Source organism: Pseudophryne corroboree, chromosome 2 (assembly GCF_028390025.1).
Source record: "Pseudophryne corroboree isolate aPseCor3 chromosome 2, aPseCor3.hap2, whole genome shotgun sequence".
NCBI lineage: Eukaryota > Metazoa > Chordata > Amphibia > Anura > Myobatrachidae > Pseudophryne > Pseudophryne corroboree.
In genome coordinates, this window is record NC_086445.1 from 497,341,634 (window position 1) to 497,347,231 (window position 5,598).

Sequence of the window (5,598 nt, forward strand, 5' to 3'; positions counted from 1 at the left end):
GGAACTTTCTGCTCAGCGGTGACGTCACTTTAGGTCAACCGCAGGGCAGAAAGTTCCCACCATTGGTTACAATGGAGCGCATAGGCGCTACATTGTAACACTGCCGTGTGCCGCCTGTCACTCAGTACAGGAGCACACAGCCGATCAGGAGAGTGCTACAACGTGGCGCTCCCTGATTGGCTGAAGAAACCCACTTAGACAGAAGTCAGAGTGGGTTTCTGGCATTCGGGGAAAGGAGTCCCATGTGAAAACATGGGGCCCCTTTCAGTTCGTGGCTCGGGTATCCGTTTTGTTATTTTATTCAAGTACCTGGATTACAAATGGTTGCCCCGAGGACCCTGGGACCCTGGATCTGGTGAGTAGAATTTATTCAACAGGTACCCCTTGGATTCTACTGGAGAAGAGGACTGACCTGCGTGTGAACATAAGGTAAGTATGTATGTATGTTTGTGTGCATGTATGTAATAAATCTTTACTTTCACGGTGTGTGTGTCTTGTCTTTTTTTGGGTATTTTTTTAGTAATAGTACTACAGGTACCATCGGGCCCGTTTTTCCGCCGCATGCTGGTACTTGTGCTTGCTGGGCCTTGTAGTACTGCTACTAAAAACAATATCTTTTCATTATCACAAAAGGCTATCAGCCCCCCCATCCGCAGCCCATTGGATGGGGGGGGGGACAGCCTCGGGCTTCACCCCTGGCCCTTGGGTGGCTGGGGGGGGGACCCCTTGATTGAAGGGGTCCCCACTCCCCCAGGGTACCCCGGCCAGGGGTGACTAGTTGGATTTTTGATGCCACGGCCGCAGGGCACTATATAAAAGTGACCCCCGGCTGTGGCATTATCTGTCCAGCTAGTGGAGCCCGGTGCTGGTTTTAAAAATACGGGGGACCCCTACTCTTTTTGTCCCCCGTATTTTTGGAACCAGGACCAGGCGCAGAGCCCGATGCTGGTTGCTTAAATATGGGGGAACCCCTGTCATTTTCCCCCCCATATTTCTGCAACCAGGATCGGCTCAAAGAGCCCGAGGCTGGTTATGCTTAGGAGGGGGGACCCCACGCAATTTTTTTAAAGAAAATAACCACTTTCCCACCCCTTCCCACTGATATACATGCACGGATCTCATGGATCCCTGCATGCCTATACAATCACGGATTAAAAAAGCAGGTCTGTTTTTTTTTAGCACTTTTTTACGAGTTGTAATTTTTCACGGCAGTGTTTTTTTTTTTTTTTGCTTTGCACTTCTTAGTAAATTACCGAGATTCATAGTTAAACAGCCGCGTTTTGACCGATGGTGTATTCATTCGTAATTTTTTTGTTGGACTTCCAAAAAATTACGAATGCCCTCATCACTGCCGTGATTATTGCTTAGTAAATTACCGAGATGACACTTTGATGAAAAAACGGCATCTCGGTCAAAATCGGGACCTAAGTAAATATACCCCTGTGACTGAAATGCAGTTGTAGTATTATGTAAGCGTTAAGTATTGACAAATAAATATGCTGTTAGTAACGATCTCTGGTAATAGGTAGGGCTGCTCTTGAATGCTAATATTTGTACTACACAAAGAGAAAGGTGCAGCACTGAAATGTAAACTTCATGTGCATGGTAATTTACCTCCATGCTTTTTATAAATAAAGCATATTGTTTAGTAGTTAATCTGTTACAATTATGGCTTGAACCTACCAGATAGACTATCTCTTTCACCTGCCTATAGTAATGGCTCCAGTCAGTGTGCACCACTATCTTGGAATTATGTCATCCAGAAATCCAGTCAATGGGTGGAATTCAATTGTATGAAAAGTCGGTTGGGTGTCTGTTTTTTCCTGTCTGTCACACGCCATAGGCGGCGTTCACCGCGCTTACCCCTGCGTGCCTGCTGGTCTGTGTTGCGGCCTCCGCCTTCAATGGTCCATGGGATCCGGCGTCTGGCTGGCGCAGCTCCTGGCGGTTCCCCGGAGCAGGGGCGCCGCCATGACACCCGGCATCACGTGGGCGGGGAGCAGGTGACGTCATCAGACTGTTCTGCCAATCCAGCGGAGGCGGGAGATTCAAAGGCAGACGCCGGGCAGAGCCTCGGCGCCTGAGTATCGTCTTTTCCCCTGATGTGGATGCCAGTGCTCTTGTTCCCGGCGAATCTCTCTGCAGTCGTGCCCCGGTGTCTCCGGCACTTCCAGGTGCCAGTTGCTGCACAGTTCCAGCGTATACAGCGGCTGGTGTGTTCCTCTGCAATCCAGTCACCAGTGCTTCTTGGAGTCAGCATGGGCTGCGGGCTAAACGCCGCTCTCAAGTTCTACAAGTCATCAGTGTCTTTAAACACCGCTCTCAAATTGTACAATTCATCAGTGTCTTTAACCACCGCTCCCAAGTTTTGCAAGTTACCAGTGTCTTTAACTACCGCTCCCAAGTTTTGCAAGTTACCAGTGTCTTTAACCACCGCTCTCAAGTTCTACAAATCATCAGTGTCTTTAATCACCGTTCTCAAGTTATACAAATCATCAGTGTCTTTAACCACCGTTCTCAAGTTCTACAAACCATCAGTGTCTTTAATCACCGCTCTCAAGTCATACAAATCATCAGTGTCTTTAACCACCGCTCTCAAGTTCCACAAATCATCAGTGTCTTTAATCACCGTTCTCAAGTCATACAAATCATTAGTGTCTTTAAACCACCGCTCACAAGTTCTATAAATCATCAGTATCTTAAGTCACCGCTCTCAAGTCATACAAATCATCAGTGTCCTTAACCACCGCTCTCAAGTGTTTCAAATCATCAGAGTCTTTAACCACCGTTCACCAGTTCTTCAAATCATCAGTATCTTTAAAAACACCACTCACAAGTTCTTCAGTCACTATTATCTTCTACCAACTCTCACAAGTACTTCTTTTCCTGGAATCTTTACCTTTGCTTACAAGTCCTCCTATAGGCCTGGACATTCCCCCCATACGTTCCTTCCCTGCTATGTGACATTGTGTTGCTCCCTTCCTGCAATAAAGTTCTTTAATATTTTCACCAAGCTTTTACTGTCAGAGTCCTGTATGAGGAAGACTTATATCAAGCCATCCCTGTTCCGACCCAACTGTGGTTCCTCTCCCCTACCATCGGGAGAACCCCCGAGTTCACAACACCCCCAACCTAGGTCAGTGACACTGTCTATTAGATAGGAAAAAACAGACTCCCAACTGACTTTTCAAACAATTGAATACCACCCAATCTGTGATCAGATGGTACAATCATCAGTTTTAAAATGCCATATTTAAGTCAGGAATTTCTGGAAAAAAATTGCCAGTACAAAGGGATAGGTATGGGATGCCGGCGCACGGGATGCTGAATGTCAGTATACCGTCATCAGCATCCCGTGCGACAATACCGGCAGTGGAGCGAGCACAACGAAGCCCCTTGCAGGCTCCGTGGCGAGCTATCACAGGTTCTATTCTCCCTCTATGGGTGCCGTGGACACCTACAGAGGGGGAATCACCTACCTCACCGGTCTTCCAGCGGCGGTATCGTATCCCTGTCAGGATCCTGGCGTCGATATTGAGACAGCCGGGATCCCGACGGGCAGCATTTTAACTGCATACCCTTCTAGAAATATACATTGGTTCCTGTTCTGCAAGTTGCTGTGCTTTAATGTTCTTACAGTGGATATCCTGAAAACCTAATCCAGTGTTCTTACATTGGACATCCAGAAAACCTGCCCTAATGTTCCCAGATTGGCATACCCGCTCCTGCCCTTGTCTTCCAGCATACCAGCAATCTTGTAATTATGCACCTGCCCTTGTGTTCCTGTCTACAGGCAAACCCATAAACCTGCACCTAACCTTGGGAACAAATTATTTTGATTTAAATTAATTCTGATAAGAAGTCAATTTTAACTTAGTGCTTTTTCAGTTAGCACTTAGTTTTCAAGACTAAATTAACAGCGCTAAGCAGGGCATTACCGTATACTATATTTCTTCTTCAGGGTCCATAGTCTCCACAGGGTTACCATGGGTTGTAGGTGGTTGGAGAGGACCAGACACCAAACAGTTAAAGCTTTCAGCTCCAAGGATGCCTTGGTTCCTCAGCCCCTGTACCCGGGTCAAAGGCTAGCCAGTTTTCATTTGGGTGCCGGCAGGAACCGGATGAAACATTAAAAAGGAAGGCTGATTTTAAGTAGCCCCCAGCTTTTATTTTATGATTTCATTTGTTTTTACTATTTTTTACTCAGAGCAAGCAGTGCTAGGCGTCCTATAGGACACTCGCGCTGCTGCTGCTGCTCCTTCAACCTTCCGCCGACGCCACAACACTGGTAAGCAGTCCAGTGATTACGACCTCTGCTAGTACACGCTCCTCTGAAAACCAGGCTGCAGCCCAACACCAGGGGAATGAGTAAGGCGATTCCCCGCTTGCTTATTCTCAGCCTCAAATCACTCAAGTTTATCCAAGTGCCTAGGTTTCGCATGGAAACTCTCTGCTCTATTGTCCTGTCATTGGAGCCTGAGGATTTTATGGCATATCTAGACATTCAGGATGCATACCTGCATGTACCTATCACTTCCAATGATCAACAATTCCTCAGATTTGCTGTCCTTCAGCAACATTATCAATTTTGGGCGCTACCCTTTGGTCTTTTATACAGCCCCTCGGGTCTCTACCAAACTAATGGCAGTGATGGCGGCCCAGCTCAGGCGTCAGGGAGTCAGAATTCTTCCATACCTCTCAGGATGCTGCCTTTGGACGCTGGGTTCTCCTTTCTGCCCTAGAGGAAACTGCTTTCAGACATCCCCATGGTAACCCAGTGGAGACTATGGTCCCTGAAGAAGAAAATAAGAGTTATGGTAGACATACCCTTGTTAAGTCTTTTTCTTCTAGGTCCATAGGTTTCACAGGGCTCCCACCCTGACACATCTGGCTTCTATGGGTTCCTCCCTCATGGTCACTAGTTCCCTTTTCTGCTGTGAGAGTATTTCTTGGGTGTACCAGTCTTCCTTCTCCTCTCTCCTGCTCCTGCCTTGGGCTTATTCACAAAAACTGACTGGCCTTTGGCCAGGGGAAAGGGTATAGGGGTGGGTGGGACCAAGGCATCCTGGGAGCTTAGTGCCTGGTTCTCTCCCACCACCTACATCCCATGGTAACCCTGTGAATCTTTTGGCCCGCAAAGAAAAACAGTTAACAAGGGTAAGTCTACCATAACTTTTGTTTTTACCAATTTGTTATACATCAGCCAGCAACCTTTGACCATAAGCAAACACAGACTCAGAATACCTCCACAACAAATATCCCATGGCTATTATATTTTAAGCATACATAATGCAATAAGAGACAAGATCATTAGCCATGCCTCCTATAACAAAAAAATAAAATAAAAATAAAGTTCAACTAGTTCCACACTTTAACAACATAGGTAATAAGTTATATAAAGACCAGCTGGTAAAGCATGCTGGGAGTTTCATAACAGCTGGAGAGCAAAGGTTGGCCAGGCCTGATCTACATCATGATATGGGTTCATCGAGTTGCATATTTTTAACCTGCAACAGTGATAAGCCACAGACAGCCCACCAAACCTTCATTCATGGTCAACAGCACTTTTCTTAATGCACCATGAGTCCTTTTCTCTGC